The 16,353-nt window shown below is 51.7% G+C and overlaps 2 pseudogenes; both read right to left on the bottom strand.

Annotated features, from left to right (window-relative positions):
- The window catches only part of LOC136303662 (uncharacterized), a 301,387-nt pseudogene that overhangs the window by 93,425 nt on the left and 191,609 nt on the right, over positions 1-16,353 (bottom strand).
- On the bottom strand, positions 7,690-11,996 carry LOC136303630 (olfactory receptor 14A16-like; annotated as a pseudogene).

Raw genomic sequence — 16,353 nt, 5'->3', positions numbered from 1 at the left:
TTCCAGGGCTCAGCACCAAATGCACCACGGGGCTCATGAGGATCAAGCAACTCCTGACAAACCATGGCTGTGCCTTGATTTCCCTCTGCTCTAGTGCAGTTCTTTAGGAAGTCTTTTTTCCTGGAGTAATGGAGAAATCTTTCAAAGAGCTTCAAATAAACCCACATTCCTATTTTCAAGGGTGTATTTGTTTTGTTTAGAGAAGAAGTGATTGCGGCATTAAGTGGCTGAAATTAACACAGGGACTCTCCTAAGGAGGTCTGGCCTGCTCAGTGAAGCTGTGCCTTGAGGTCTGACCCAGTATGGACAACCTTGCTCCACATTCCACAAGCCCATCCCGTCTCTCCTCTCTCACCTGGGACCTGCTTTACTTGGAGAACTGGCTGCACTCAGGCAAAGAGGGGTTTTCTTCCTTTTTTAGCAATCTAAAACTCCTAAATTTCAGACAATCTCCTCAAATGGGTGTGCTAAACCCAAGGTGCCAACAAGGAGGTTCCCCTTCCCCAAGAAACAACCAACCAAAGAATGTTTTAGACACACAGGAAGTTGTACAATAAACACAAATTCACAGTTGGCTGAAGGCAGAATTAGACCAACTCCTGAAGGACAGACAAACTTTGAACTCCTTGCAGCTCTGAGCTGCAGCTGGGTTGTTGGGAGGTGTGTGAGTGTCCCCAGAGTGAGGGAAAGGGAAATGCAGAGAGGCCTGGGAGTGCTTCTGTGCAGACAGGTTGTGGGGAAGGGCACTGCAGGCCTGGCCTGGGCCAGGAGTGAGGGGCTGTGGCCATGGACACTGCCCTGAGCCCAGTGCCTGGGCCCCTTGCTCAGGGCTGCTGTCAGTGGCCAGAGCCAGAGGGGATCCCTTGCTGGGGGCTGTGCCATGGCCACCTGCCCTGTGCCGCGCTGGCTGCTCAGGCGCCGCGCAACCAGCAGCAAACGCCACTGCCAGGGCCAAAGGCAGCTCAGCCAGACAGAAAGGGGCAGTGCTGGCCACTGTTCCCATGGCAGCCCTCCCTGGGACACCACACCTGGGTCACCTGTCCTGGCAATTGCCATGGAAACCCGGCTCATTGGGAATGCAATGGTGGAGAAAGGTTTTAGTAGGGCCTGTCCCAATAGGACAGAGGGTGGTGGTTTTAAACTAAAGGAAGAGAGGTTCAGATAAGGAGAGATAAGGAAGAGATTTTTGATGATGAGGTTGGTGATCCAGCAGGACAGGTTCCCAGGGAGGTGGTCAATGCCCTATCCCTAGAAACATTCCAGTCTAGCTGGGACAGGGCTCTGAACAACCTGATCTGGTGAAAGATGTCCCTGCTAATGGCAGGGATTTGGATGAGATGAGCACTGCAGAGCTCTTCCCATCTGTGATAAATGTCCTGGAATTAATTCGTGTTTATCATGATATGCTGTATAAAACCATATTTTTAGGTTTAAGGAATGAAACATTCCTGGAAGGACTGCCTTTGCCAGCAATTCGAGAGTCGCCCACTCTCGAGACAAAGGAGGGTGGCACCCATGGGAGATGGGGCTGTCTGAGATAAGCACAGCCATCAGGGATCGTTGGCCAGGTGATCAACACCTGATATCAATCTCTTCTACCTCATCAAGGATGTACATCTGAATACCAGACTCCCAGACGCCCAGACAAAGGCCTGTTCCTCCCTGGAAAAAACTATTCACCAGACCAGTGACCAGAAAAGGAACCCAGTGAATATGCATCAAGAACCAGAGGAACAAAGACGGATGAAGTAATAGATTGTGCAAACCAGAAAAGTTGTATAAAAGTAGACCCTGCACTGACCGAAATTGTGAACCAGGGGAAATTCGCTGCCATAGGGGCCGGATCTGTGGTTCACCTGGTGCTGATCGCAGGATTGGAACTGTATTTTGCTAGTGGCTTTATCGAGGGGTTTGTTGGGGGGTTTTTTGGTCAATTTTTAATATATTCTTTTGTTTTATGAAGTTGGCTGATCATTTATGACACATTCCAGGATTTATAACCATTCCAGGATTGCATGGGGAGGAGGGGCTGTTCACTGGACTCCATCCACTCCCTTGACTCCTCCTTGTCTCTGCTGGAGCCCACATCCAGCAGCCAAAGCCAGCCCCTTCTCTGGCCTTTCCCCCCCGCCCCAGGGGCTGCCAGAGCCAGGGGGCAGAGGTGACCTTTGGGCTTTGCAGGGCTCAGGCACAGCGGCTGTGCCAGAGTCAGGGCTGAGGTGACACTGTGTGGGCTGGGGCAGAGCCCAGGCAGAAATGAGCCCTGAAGCAGCAGCTGTGCAGTGGTGGCCACCAGGCCGGGCTGCCAAGGGAGGCTTCTGGCCATGGCCTGGAAGCAGCTGCTGCTGCCAAGGTGCCTTTGGTGCCTCAGGCTCTCCCTGGCACAGCTCCCAGCACGGCACTCCGCACTTGTGCCTGAGCCCTTCCCTGTGTTGGGGCTGGCCTGGGGCTTTTCCTGCAGCAGGATCTGTCCTGGTCCTGGCACAGGAAAGGCAGTTCCTGCTGGAGCGGGAGGCTCTGCCTGGAATGGGCTCCAACAACTCCAGCAAGGTCCTGTTTACTTCAAAATTGCTTCCTAGAGTGCTATATTCTAATAATTGTTATAGCTCCTATACTGTGGAGTAAATAACTTTTTAAAATTTGCTCTGTGGTGTAAATGAATCTTTCTGTCTAATCCTGATCAGAATCAATCATAGCTGTATTTATAGAAATGTATCTGGTGTTCCATCATTAATCCTGTGGGACAACTTGCATTTTGGTTCAATTCCACCAGTCCGGTCTTTTACACATAAACCTTTGACAAAGTCTGGGGCTAGGACTGGATCTGGCTGATCCCAGTCTCCTTTCTGAGATGGAATTTTTAACGTCTAGGTGTCCTGGAGGAATTCGAGGGTCCATGGTGGCTGCTGGGTGTCATTTCTCCCGCTCATGACTCAGCAGGAGTTTCTCCCATGAAGAAGTGAAGCTTTTGCCTGAAGCTTTTCCCACTCTGCCCACGACAGGAAGCCCTGTGAGTGTCTGGGACATCCCGGCTCTTTGGCAGCCTGGGCACTCCTGGGATGTCACCGTGGAGCCCCCGTGAGTGCCTGTGACAGATGGGTGCCTTTGCAGCCCAAGGTGCCCTGGGATGTCCCTAGGGCATTGCTGGGACTGCCTCTGACCCCAGGGCTCTTGACCATCCCAGCTCAGGCCTGGAGCCAGAGTCCCTTGCCATGGCAACCATTTGCAGTCCCATTTCCAGGGCCATGGGATCCCAGAAGCACAGAACTGGCTGAGTTGGGAGGGAGCCATCAGGATCCTGGAGTGCAACTGCTGGCCCTGCACAGGACACCCCAACAATCCCGGCCTGGCCCTGGCAGCGGTGTCCAAACGCTGCTGGAGCTGAGAGAGCCCTGGAGCTGTGACCCTTCCCTGGGAGCCTGTTCAGTGCCCCAGCAGCCTCTGGGGGAAAAACCTTTCCCTCAGATTCAACCGAAACCTGCCCCGGCTCAGCTCCAGCCGTTCCCTGCAGTCCTGTCCCTGGGCCCCAGAGGGAAGAGGTTCCACAGCCCCCAGCCAGGGACCCACTCCCAAGGCTGTTGCCAGGGTAGCCAGGGCTGGCCCCAGCTGTGATGCTCGGTTTCCACGGGCCGGGCTTTAGGAATGGGATTCCCCAATTTCCTGCTCCTGCTAAAACCGTGCCGGCCCTCGCTGACCTCCAGCCTCCCACCGAAAGTACAAAAGGCAAAGATCCCAAGCTGGGATAAGAAAAATTTATTGAGAACAGCAACAAGATAAGCAACAAATAGGAACAGAAACAATATTAATAACAGAAGGCATAATACAAACGGTGTACATGGTAAACTACAACAACTCCTACTACAACTGACTGGCTCTTCCTGGCCATGCATTTCCACCTGCCTGGAAAGGACACCCTTCTCCTTGGGAGAGAGAGAGAGAGAGAGAGAGTCCCTTTCCTGGCCTTGGCAATGACCTGAGTTTGGACTGAATACAATGACAGGGCCATGACCAGACTCTGACGGTCTTCCATCCCACCTCACATCATTGCCAGGGGCAGGGAAAGGGACAGGTGGCCTCCCAGCGGGGATCACAGTGAATGTGGGTCCCCAGGGTCCTTCCCGGTGTGGGTACTCTGATGGGGAATGAGGTTGGAGACACACAGAAAGCTCTTGCCACAGTCGGGGCACTCACAGGGCTTCCCTTAATGGTGCCTCCGTTGGTGTTGGGTCAAGGCAGAGCTCTGGGTGAAGCTCTTCCCACACTGGGGACACTCGTGGGGCCTCTCCCCAGTGTCGATGAGCCGGTGGGTGACGAGCTGGGAGTTTTGCTTGAAACCCTTCCTGCAGTCAGGGCAGCGGAAGGGCCTCTCCTCTGTGTGAATCCTCTGGTGCCTGAGGAGATTGGAGCTGGTCTGAAACCTCTTCCCACACTGGGGACACTCCTAGGGCCTCTCCCCGGTGTGGATCCTCTGGTGCTTGATCAGGTTGGACCTCTGGCTGAAGCTCTTCCCACACTCCAAGCACTTGTGAGGCTTCTCCCCATCCATGCTGCTCATGGACCACAAACTCAGAGCCCCAGCTGAAGCTGTGTCCACCTTCCTGGCACAGGTTTGGTCTTTCCTCCTCAGAGCACCCTGGGATGAGTTTGGAGCCCCTCCTCCTGTGGGATCTCTGGAGATTTTCCTCCCCATTGGATTCCTGCACTGCAGAGCTGCTCAAAATAGTCTCTTCCATGAGGTTCTGCTGCGTGGATTTGTCCTTCCCAGTCTCCATGTTCAGCTCCTTGGCTGGGGAAGGAAGGAAGGACAAGGAGAGGATGGGATTTGCCTCTGTGCCAGAGGGAAGGGGAAGCAGAACCCCTCAGCTCATCCCTGGCAGGACGGCATTGTCCTGCAGCCGGGGGCCGTGCTGGGCTGGGAGTTGGAGCAGGAGAGAGAGGGAGAGGGGCACTGACTTCTTCCTGACCTGTCTGGCTCTCCCAGGGCATCTTTCTCTTCCTCGCAGACTAAAGTATAAAATTAATACATAACTAAAGTTGAAGCATAAAAAAAACCAAAACCAAACTCTGGCAGAGTCAGAATACAACCTGACATCCGGGGAGTCCGTGTCTTGGTGGTGCTCCAATCAAGTTGTACCTGCAGTCCTCCTGGAGTGACAGATGTGGTTTTCCTGAAGCAACACTCCTGTAGAAGGGTGTAGTTTTCCTCTGAAGGTCCAGTAGTGGTGTAGATGGGTCTGGTCTTCCTCTGGGAATCCAGTGGGGACAGGCTCCTTCTGGTGTTTTCAATGCCAGATTATATCCAGGTAGGAATGTTTGGCTCCTCCCTCTGGGTGGAGCATCTCACAATGGGATGATGTAATATTATCAGTCATGCAATGAGACTCATTGGCCCATTAATAGAAGATATCTGCCTGGAGGGAGGATGGGTCATAGAAGAGATAAAGAGCACTGCCCCACCTGGTTTTATCAACTGGCCCATTAGCAGAACATACCTCCCCTTGGAGTTGTGAGGCATGGGTCATGGAAGAGATAAAGAACACTGCCCCACCTGGTTTAAACAGATGGTAAGAGAATACAAACTTTTGGTTACATCTTGCATTGCAACACGAGACAATTGATCAAATGCATATTCATGAAGATTATACACATTTAAACATGTCTTTGAGTGCACATTTTCGTGGAATTCTTTAGCTTAGTTTGACCCCTGACCTCATCTTCCTAAAGCACGTGTCACAGCGCAGATGTGATTTTGAGACTTTTGTATTTTATTTCCTCTCGAGGCTGCCTGGTCTGGTTTGACAGTTATTGATGGCCAAAGGGTCGGTGGTGGATTCCTCTTGTCTCTTTTGGTGTTATTTGTCAGAGGTTTTTTTTTCAATGTTATCTAATCATCCAGACATTTTAGGCAAGGTTTTTCTTTCAATCAACATCAGCGATTTCTCTATTGTCAGTCAGTTAAAGAAATAAAGTCATCAGTCATTATTTCACAACCACAGTCACTTGTGCAAAAGTTAACAACACACAGCATATTTTAATATTTTAATGTTATTATTTTCTATTAAACAATATCATTTATAGTTATGGTTATATTTATGGTTATGTTTATCATTTTTATAATATATATTTATTGTTTTACAATGTACTCTATTTCAATATTTAGCAAAACCCTAAACTATAATACATTTATCACACTGAAATATGCAATGTCCACAGGGATTAGAGTAGTACCAAAAAGGGATGACAAATTATACTATATCAAAATCAGTTAAAAAGAGATGACAAACTGTACTACATCAAAATAATTTGCAAAAGCCAACACAGAACAGCAAAAGCTAAGAACTACACAGTTATTTCCAACAGGTCTCCTGGCCTAACAGAACACCAGGGCTGTGCTAAATTTGCAGATTTAAGGAATTACAAGTATTCATGCTAGGACTACTAAGGATACATGAAAGGTATGTAAATGAAAAGGCAAAAAATCATCTTGACAGATTAAGACTGTCTTGGGTTAAAAAGTCATATAAAGGTGTAAAACAGAAAAATCCTCAGTCCGTGCTCTGCAATACTTTACCAACTCCAAAAACTGCTGTCAATCTTTCTTTTTTTGGTCTGAGGTAATGGTACATGTCAAATTCCTTGTATTCTTTCTTGATTGATGCACACATGTAACTCTCCAGTCAAAACCTGTCCCAGACATTTTCCCAACTATTTCACCTTTTTCTTTACCAACTGCGCCTTCTTTTCAGACACTCCAAGCCCCCTTTTCTAGCAAGGAAATTAGGCAGCTTCACAGAAAAAAAGCCTTTTCAGCTACCTTTTCCTACTCTCCCCAAAAAACCAAATGTAATTCAAATTTTAATTCAAAATCTAATTTTAATCCTAAATGCAACAACCAAATTCCTGAGGGTGAGGTAAATTCTCTTCATATTTTCTGTGTCATTTCTCACCGTTATTAATTTGCATTCCCACTTTAGCCATCAAATCCCTCCCCAGTAAATTACGCTCAAAATTAGGAACAAAATTACGCTCAAAATTGGGAACAAAGTGGAATTTGTGCATTTCAAACCTACCCTTCACCTCTACTAAAGTGCACTCACTCATCCTATCCACTCACCGCTTGAATAATCACAGATCTTTTTGACAATTTTCCCTCCTTAGGAATATAATTTAGGGTTTAAGGATAAAAAATTAACAATCCATCTCCATTATCCTCTGGACTTCTATCTGTCCATGATCCCATTGTCACTCCTGGCTACTTCTCTCCCTCCTTTCTCTTTTCTCTTCCACGCAAGCCTAACTTTAAACTTTCTCCACCTTTCCTCCCCATTTTCTTCCTGAATTTCCCAGCTCTGGGAAACAACATCCTTTTTTCCACACAACAAGAGATGATCCTGGTAATTCTCTTCTTATCCTCAGCCACTGTCCTCCTACTCAAGCACTGTCTGCTCCTTCATAATTTGTCAAGTTATTTATCCCTGCTCTTTCCAGTCTAACACCCACCCCAGCCCTGGGGGATTCTAAACCCAGCAGTGGGGACTCCACCCCAACCCGTGGGGGCTCCAACCCTATTATTCCTTAAGGGTATCGTTGCTTTTACCCAGGACTAAATCTGGGAGACCCCAGTCTTCTCGGGTCTTTCAATGCACCCTCGGGGACTCAAAGCCCACACCTCTCACAAGGACGACTCAATCAAGCAGCAAACACCTGAATTTGGTGCAGGTGGTTCTTGTCTGCCCCTGCCGTGAGCCAGAGGACAGCTGAGCTCCCCCTGAAAATTCAGGAATCCTGCTGACAATAGGTTTTGTTTCTCTTGTCTAGGCAAGGCAAATGTGCATCCTGCTTCTTAGGCACGTGATTAATATTTGGTGACTCCTAATAGTTAACTCATGCTTACATGAGTGAACTATTGATCACCTCCTTTCACAGGCTGTGCCGGGCTCTGGGCCAGCAGAGAGGCCGGGCAGGGCTGGCCATGGCCGGCAACAGGCCCTGAGCCCCACAGGAGGATGGAGCTGGGCCACAGCCAAACTGCCCCGCAAACCTGGGCTGAGCAGCCGGGGCTGCCAGCGCCTGGGGACAGAGGCTGGCATGGGTGACAAATGTCCTGGGCCCCCTCCCTGCTCTGTCCATGACACCAAGGGCACAGGGCAGCCTCCTCTGTGGGGCACTTGCCTGTTTTCAACGCCTTCCACAGGCGCCGGCCCTGCCCCACAAGGCCTGGGCTGAGTCCTGCCCCTGCACGCTCCCACAGGCTGAGATGGACACTGATGGTTTCTGTGCCAGGCTGTCTGAGCCCAGCCCAGCTCCCTGCAAGCTGTGCCAGCTGCCCTGAGCTCTGCGCAGCACCAAGGGCCTCTCCCCAGCACGGCCCAGCCGGCTCTGGCCCCACAGCTCTGCTCAGGGCAGGCGGCTCTGGGCAGGGGCCCCACGGCCTCAGCCCCTCGCAAGGGCACAGCAGCAGCTGCAGCTCAGAGAGGGCTCAGCCCCAGCCATGGGGAAGGTGCTGGGCCAAGGGAAGAGGAGGCTCCCTGTGTGCCCTGCTCCCCTGTCCCTGAGGTCCTGAGAGCTCTGCAGCCCCTGCTGCCATCCCATCTGCCCAGGCCAGCACAACAGCCCCGGCCTTGGGGCCCTGCGGAGCTGCTCCTGCTCCAGGCCCAGGGCCCATCCCAAAGCTGGAGCAGACAAAAAACTGTGCCCATTGCTGTTCATTCCTGCTCTGATGAGGATGGATCCTCAGCCCCTTGCAGGTTGCTGATGAATTTTACTACTGCAAAGGACTCTTCTTTCTTGAGCTCTTCCGTACAGGAAATCAGTGAAGAAAGCTCAGAAACATTTGTTCAAAAAAGTTGAACAAATCATGTCCCTGAGAATAATTTAATTTTTCAGTTATTCTATGGTTAATTAGATTTCAGAAGTGTATTCAAAGTGAATATAATATATTGAAAACAATGCAGAGAGAACTGTTTTGTCCTGTGAAGTTTTCCTTTTCCTGTTTATAGATTGATATCAGCAATATGCAATTGATATTGACCCCCAGCACCTTCTGATGCAGTCTGAATAGATATGAAAATCAAGACCTTTCATGGCTGACAATCCATCAGACTTTGTCCCCAGGCCCTCCCCACAATTTCCCTCATCCAACCCTTGGCACTCCTATGGGTCAGGAGCAGTGTGGCCAGCAGGAGCAGGGCAGTGATTCTTCCCCTGTGCTCAGCACTGGCTGGGCAGCACCTCAAGTGCTGTGTCCAGTTCTGGGCCCCCCAAGTTAGGAAGCACATGGAGGGGCCGAAGCATGTCCAGAGAAGGGAAACAAGGCTGGTGAGGGGTCTGGAACACAAGTCCTGTGAGGAGGGGCTGAGGGAGCTGGGGTTGTTTCTCCTGGAGAAGAGGAGGCTGAGGGGAGACAAGGTGGTGTCAGGGCATGGGTTGGACTTGACGATGCCCAAGGTCTTTTCCAACCTTGCTGATTCTGTGATTCTCTGAAACCACCCTTGCAGCAGTTGCAGGATGACGCCTGGGCCTCCTCTTCAGAAGGTGCAGCAGCCCAGGTCCCTCAGCTTCTCCTCATAGCCCCAAAGCCCATCCTGTCAGTCTTGCAGTGTCTGCAGCTTCTCCTCATGGCCCAGAACAGGGAGCCCCAGAGCCAGACACGGCAGCCCAGATGTGCCCCCCTGGCCTGTGGTGCCTCTGGCAAGGGAGCAGTGCCAGGCCCTGCAGGAGCCTGTAGACAATTCCTGAAGCACTTGGAGGGTGATCCTGCTCCCCAAGGGACGTTCCCATGGTGCCAATTTAGAAACTGAAATGGGGAGTGGGGGCAGAGGGGAAAGGACAAGCAGGGATTGGCTGTTTGCAGGGGAGAAAACAGGGATGGGCAACAGGAAGAAATCTGGACAAGGGAAGAGTAAAGAAAGCCAAGGTGAAGCAATGGAAATGCTCAGGGTAGTTTGGGGGTGGCTGCCAGGCAGTCCTGGCTCTGAGCAACAACATCTGCAATGTCACAGGAAACTCACAGTTGATGGGAACAAACTTTCTGGCTGACTTCGGAGGGCACGACAAAGCTGAGTGGTTTCCGTCCTGTCCCCCAGCCCTTCCTGGCCCCAGGGGCTGATGGCATTTGTGCTCCCTCAGGTTCATCTCCCCACACCAACACCATGGGGGTGCTCAGGCCTGCTCTGGGCACTGCAAACAGGGGCTCCTGAGCCAGTGCTGCCGTGTCTGTGCCTGCAAGGATGCGGCCCCTGTGTGAGCTGGGAGAGAGGCCAGGGCTGCAGAGGGGGGATGTTGTTGGCAGGTGCATGAGGACACTCTGGGACGCTGCCTTGGGGTGTCCAGCACAGTGGGGATGGATCAGCCCCTGCTCTGCTGCTCCTTCCCGTCTCCCCCAGGGACCTTGCAGAGCCCCAGCTCTGCTGTTTGCCCCCAGCCTGCCCACGGCCACTCTGGGGCTGCTCACGGGGCTTTTCTGTGCAGAGCATTGGCCTGGGCGTGTTCTGGAGAGAGCCTGGGCAAGGAGCCTGGAGCCCCCAGGCCCTGCCCTGAGGCATCAGAGCTGCCCCAGCGGAGCCCATGGCCTGTCCCTGCTGCAGCCCCGGCACTGCCACCCCCAGCCCTGTGCCCGGCGCCGAGAGCACTCCGGCCCTACAGCAACACCAGGGCCAGGAGGGCAGCGGGGCAGGGCCACGGGAGCAGCACTGCCAACACCAAGGGCTGCTGCTCCTGGGCACTGCTGCTGTGCCAGCACTGATCTGCCCCCAGCTCTGCACACAAACATTGCTGCTGCAGCTGCAGAGAAGGGAACAAAAGGGGCAGCTCTGCAGGAAACTTGGCTGGGAGATCCTTGAGTTCCTTTAAAGCCACCAAGAGTGCAGCCCCTCATTGACACAGTCTGTGGCCACAGAGGAGGTGGAGAGAAACAAAATGGGAAATGGCACAGAGAGTGACACTTTTTGAGAACAAGATTAAAATATAAAACACTGGAAAAAAACCCCACAACCAAAACAACAAGAAGCATCAAAGAAGACGTCTATTACAAGTGATTGGCAGAAATTGCCAGCAGTTTAATGTTCCCGAAAACCATCCAGTCAACAGACTCCACACTGCAGCCTTGAGCTCCTGGTTCCTCAGGCTGTAGATGAGGGGGTTCAGGGCTGGAGGTACCACAGAGTACAGAACGGACACTGACAGATCCAGGAATGGGGAGGCCATGGAGGAGGGCTTCAGATGAATAAACACTGCAGTGCTCACAAGCAGGGAGACCACAGCCAGGTGAGGGAGGCAGGTGGAAAAGGCTTTGTGCTGTCCCTGCTCAGAGGGGATCCTCAGCACTGCCCTGAAGATCTGCACATAGGAGAAAACAATGAACACAAAAGAGCCAAATAATAAACAAGCATTAACAGCAATAAGACAGAGTTCCCTTAGGTAAGACTTGGAGCAGGAGAGCTTGAGGATGTGTGGGATTTCACAGAAGAACTGGCCCAGGGCATTGCCATGGCACAGGGGCAGGGAAAATGTATTGGCTGTGTGCAGCAGTGAATAGAGAAAGGCACTGGCCCAGGCAGCTGCTGCCATGTGGGCACAAGCTCTGCTGCCCAGGAGGGTCCCATAGTGCAGGGGTTTGCAGATGGCACATAGTGGTCATAGCACATGATGGTCAGCAGGAAATACTCTGTTATAGCGCAGAAAACTAAAAAAATACTTGGGCAGCACATCCTGCATAGGAGATGGTCCTGGTGTCCCAGAGGGAATTGTGCATGGCTTTGGGGACAGTGGTGAGGATGGAGCCCAGGTCGCTGAGGGCCAGGTTGAGCAGGAAGAAGAACAGGGGGCTGTGCAGGTGGTGGCCGCAGGCTACGGCGCTGATGACGAGGCCGTGGCCCAGAAGGGCAGCCCAGGAATGGGCAGATGCCCAGGAAGAGGCAGAAGTGCAGGAGCTGCAGCTGCCGCGTGTCTGCCAATGCCAGCAGGAGGAAGTGGCTGATGGAACTGCTGTTGCACATTTGCTGTCTCTGGGCATTGGATACTGCCATAGAGAATAGGATAGTGAAGATTTAGAGGAGATAGCTGTATCCAAAATCAAAGCCATTTCCTCTACACCGTCCCCTTGAACACACAGACACCCTTTTGTGTTCCAGAATTCTGCAGTTCTCTTTATAAGCTCACACATATCTCTCCTGGTATTCTTGGATGTTAGAAACCCTCTGCATTTCTGCTGCCCCCAGGGAGAAGAGAGCAAGCTCTGTGAGGGAAAGTGATGAGTGGAGAGTGAGGGAACATGGTTTGTCATTCTGACTTGTTTATAGAGTTTCTCTGGTGTTATGGTTTAGGTTTGCTTATCTGAGTCACAGCACCATTTATATGCTGGTTTTACATTTGCCAAATTTGTTTGCTTACTGGGAGATAGGATTTTGGGAGAAAAAGGCAAAAGCAGGCTCAACTTAGAAGTAAAAACCAATAGATTTTATTAACATACACTAAGAGAAGAAAATCAGGAAAGAAAAAAACCCACAAATTAATTTCTAAACCCAATCCTTTCTCCCACTACAAACTGTTCATTTTCTACCAACCATGTAAAGAGGCAAAACTCAGAACTCTAGGTCAGCACCACTTATAAAACAGTCTTTCCTTCAGTCTTTGAGAGAGAGAAGTCACTCCTGTTGTTTGGTAACTTTCCCCAAGAGAAACAGTCTGCTTGTGCCTTCCAACTCACACAAAAGCATCCTGCCCAGAAGATTCTGCAGTTGTGCAGCTTCCCACATCATGTAGCCTTTCCCATGACTACATATGGCTGTAGATTCACACACTGGGGTGGTACCTTCTAAAAATGAGCTGTTTCAAAAAAAAAAAAAAAAAAGCAAAGGACCTTATTCAACTCAGGGAACAGAGATGTCAGTTCTTCACTGGCTGAGGGCTTCTTCTCATCTCTCCCTGTTCAACCTCTTATGGGGTCACAAAAATCACAGCTGCTAATTCAATATTCACTCAGCTCATCACAGATGCCTTTGCTCAAATCCACAGATCATCTCCCTAGTTTATATTGTCCGTGATTTAATAGATTATTCTAGCATATTACAGCCTGTTACCATAATCCATAGAAGATTTTCAGCCTAGAACAAAGGCAACTTGTCATCTCTACCACTTAAAAGTCACTCTTCCTTTACTGACTTTGAGATCTCTATATTGTCTTTTTTACATGTCTCCAATTTGTCCTTTTCTCTCATCTCTGAGAAGGGGTAGAGTTTAAGAAAGTCTCAATCTGTGTCAGGAAAGAGTTAAAGCTTGCAGCAGCCCAAAGGTTTCAAAGCCATGCCGGTGGGGGGGAGGCTGGTGGATGCCTTTTCTTCACCCCCTGGATCTGAAGGTGTGAGCGGCTCAGAGCTGCTCTGTAAGGCCCAGCGTGGGTTGGGGAGAGAGATCCCATCCTCCCCTCGGGCCAGGGCTGCCGGGGCACGGCCCTGCCACGACCGACCGGACCCGATGATCCCTGCTGAGGCCCCAGACACGGGGCCAGCCCTGCCAGACTGCAGCCCTGCCAGACTGCAGCCCTGCCAGACTGCAGCCCTGCCAGACTGCAACACTGCCAGACTGCAGCCTGCCAGACTGCAGCCCTGCCAGACTGCAACACTGCCAGACTGCAGCCCTGCCAGACTGCAGCCCTGCCAGACTGCAACACTGCCAGACTGCAACACTGCCAAACTGCAGCACTGCCAGACTGCAGCCCTGCCAGACTGCAACACTGCCAGACTGCAGCCCTGCCAGACTGCAGCACTGCCAGACTGCAGCCCTGCCAGACTGCAACACTGCCAGCCTGCCAGCCTGCAGCCCCGCCAGACTGCAGCCCTGCCAGACTGTAACACTGCCAGACTGCAGCAATGGAAGACTGCAGCCCTGCCGCCAGCAGCCGGGGGAGAAGGGCTCAGCCGGCCCTGCCTCCTCTGCGGGCAGAGGCTCTCGGAGGCCTGGCCGGGCCCGGCCGCCCTGGGGCAGCGGGGCCAAAGCCGGGCCCTCCTTGACTGCCCATGATGTTACCTGGAAGCCAGCTGGGAGGAAGAGAAGAGGGCTCGAACTCAGTCTCAGCTTTATAAGGATATTACTAAAAGTCGCATTCCGTTTTCTGAGTGGTCAAAACTACATGCCAATCCCAGAACCGGCCCCTGTAAGGTCCCTGTCCTTTCCAAAGAATTCTAAGGTCCTAACAGAGAAATATTCTAGTAACCATTAAACCAAACTGTATTAACTAACAGACAACCAGAATTCCTGGAGAACAGATGGGCTCAGGTGGACACGTTCTGCTGCAACAACTACAAGATCATGGCCATGTCTCTTGGCTTGGATGCTCCCAGAACACCTAAATGCTCCTGAATATTCCCCTGAACCTCAAATTCATGCTCAAATCCCAGTAAAGTATTCAGCTTTAGATCTCTTTGCTTAGTTTCTTTATTTTTAATCTAGTTCTGGGTGTTTTGATAGCAAAATCATGGAAATTATTCAGGTGGGAAAAACATATCCTTGATCATCCTACTTAGTTTGATACCATCAGAAGAAAAAACAGAGCAGAAAAGATATTTTTTGGCAGTAAATGAAAAAAAAAATCATCGCTTCCCAATTAATTTGCAATGTTGATCAGAGTCCTGGTAGCTGTTCTTGCCCCTGCGTTCATCCAGGTGTCTGTGGAGATCCAGAGCACTGCCCAATGGGGGTCCATTAATGGGGGATAGCGTAAAAGCAGTGCACGAAGCTCTTCCCACAGTCAGGGCACTCACAGGGCTTCCCTTAATGGTGCCTCCATTGGTGTTGGGTCAAGTTAGAGCTCTGGGTGAAGCTCTTCCCACACTGGGGACACTTGTAGGGCCTCTCCCCAGTGTGGATGCGCCGGTGGGTGACAGGGGTGGAGTTGTACTTGAAGCCCTTCCTGCAGTCAGGGCAGCGGAAGGGCCTCTCCTCTCTGTGAATCTGCTGGTGCACGAGGAGACTGGAGCTGGTGTGAAACCTCTTCCCACATTGAGAACACTCGTAGGGCCTCTCCCCAGTGTGGATCATTTGGTGGATGATCAGGTGAGACCTCTGGTTGAAGCCCTTCCCACATTCCCCACACTTGTATGGCCTTTCCTCAGCGTGGATGTTCTGGTGGCTGATCAAGTTGGAGTTGGTGCTGAAGCTCTTCCCACATTTTTCCCACTCATAGGGCCGTTCCCGGGTGTGGATCCTCTGGTGGTGAATCAGGTGGGATCTCCGGCTGAAGCTCATCCCACATTCCCCACACTCGTAGGGCCTCTCCCCAGTGTGGATGCGCCGGTGGGTGACGAGGGTGGAGTTGCGCTTGAAGCCCTTCCTGCAGTCAGGGCAGCGGAAGGGCCTCTCCTCTGTGTGAATCCGCTGGTGCTGGAGCAGATGGGAGTTGGTCTGAAACCTCTTCCCACACTGGGGACACTCATAGGGCCTCTCGCCAGTGTGGATCCTCTGGTGGCAGATCCGGCTGAACCTCTGGCTGAAGCTCTTCCCACACTCCCAGCACTTGTGGGGTTTCTCCCCATCATGAAGCTGCTCAGTGACCACCAGCTCAGAGCCCTGGCTGAAGCTTCGGCCACTGTTCTGGCACAGGTTTGGTCTTTCCTCCCCAGAGCACCCTGGGATGGGCTTGGAGCCCCTCCTCCTGCGGGATCTCTGGGGCTTTTCCTCCCCATTGGATTTCTGCGCCGTACAGCTGCTAAAAACACCCTCTTCCATGAGGTTCTCCGCTGGGGATTTGTCCTCCCTGGTCTCCATCCTCAGCTCCTTGTCGGGGGGAGGAAGGACAAAGAGAAGATGGGATTTGCCTCCGTGCCAGAGGGAAGGGAAAGGAGATCCCTTCAGTGTATCCCTGGCAGGATGGTGTTGGCAGCAGGGTTTTCCTGCAGCCGGGGGCCAGGCTGGGCTGGGAGATGGAGCAGGAGAGAGGGGAAAAGGGGCACTGAGTACCTTCTCACCTGCCTGGCTGTGCTGGGGATCATTCCTCTTCGTCACAGCCTTCCCCTACATCCAGCCAAGTTCTGGGAATGGGAAATCCTGGTCAGGGGAAATACAAGGGATAAGCAAATTGAGTTTGAAGGTCCCTCTGCCCAAGTCAATCTCTAGAGGTCATTTGGCATCAAGAGTCCATAAAAACCTCTGAAACACCAAGATTCAGCCCTGAAAATGCCTCCCAGGAGTTCCCTGTCTCTGCTCTCTTCCCTTTGGTGTTTGGGGGTTCCCCCCATCCCAGCTGCTGGAGGTCACGCTTGTATTGTGGGTCCCCTGTCTACTCAGTCCCTGCCCTCCCCAGGCTGCTGGGAGTCCCAGGAATCGAAAAAGTTCCCCTCTTCTGCCTTGCCACTTAGG

This window comes from Chamaea fasciata, unplaced genomic scaffold (genome assembly GCF_029207755.1).
Source record: "Chamaea fasciata isolate MVZ Bird 193981 ecotype frontalis unplaced genomic scaffold, bChaFas1.0.hap1 SCAF_40, whole genome shotgun sequence".
Lineage (NCBI taxonomy): Eukaryota > Metazoa > Chordata > Aves > Passeriformes > Sylviidae > Chamaea > Chamaea fasciata.
This window is presented reverse-complemented; position numbering and strand designations above follow the sequence as displayed.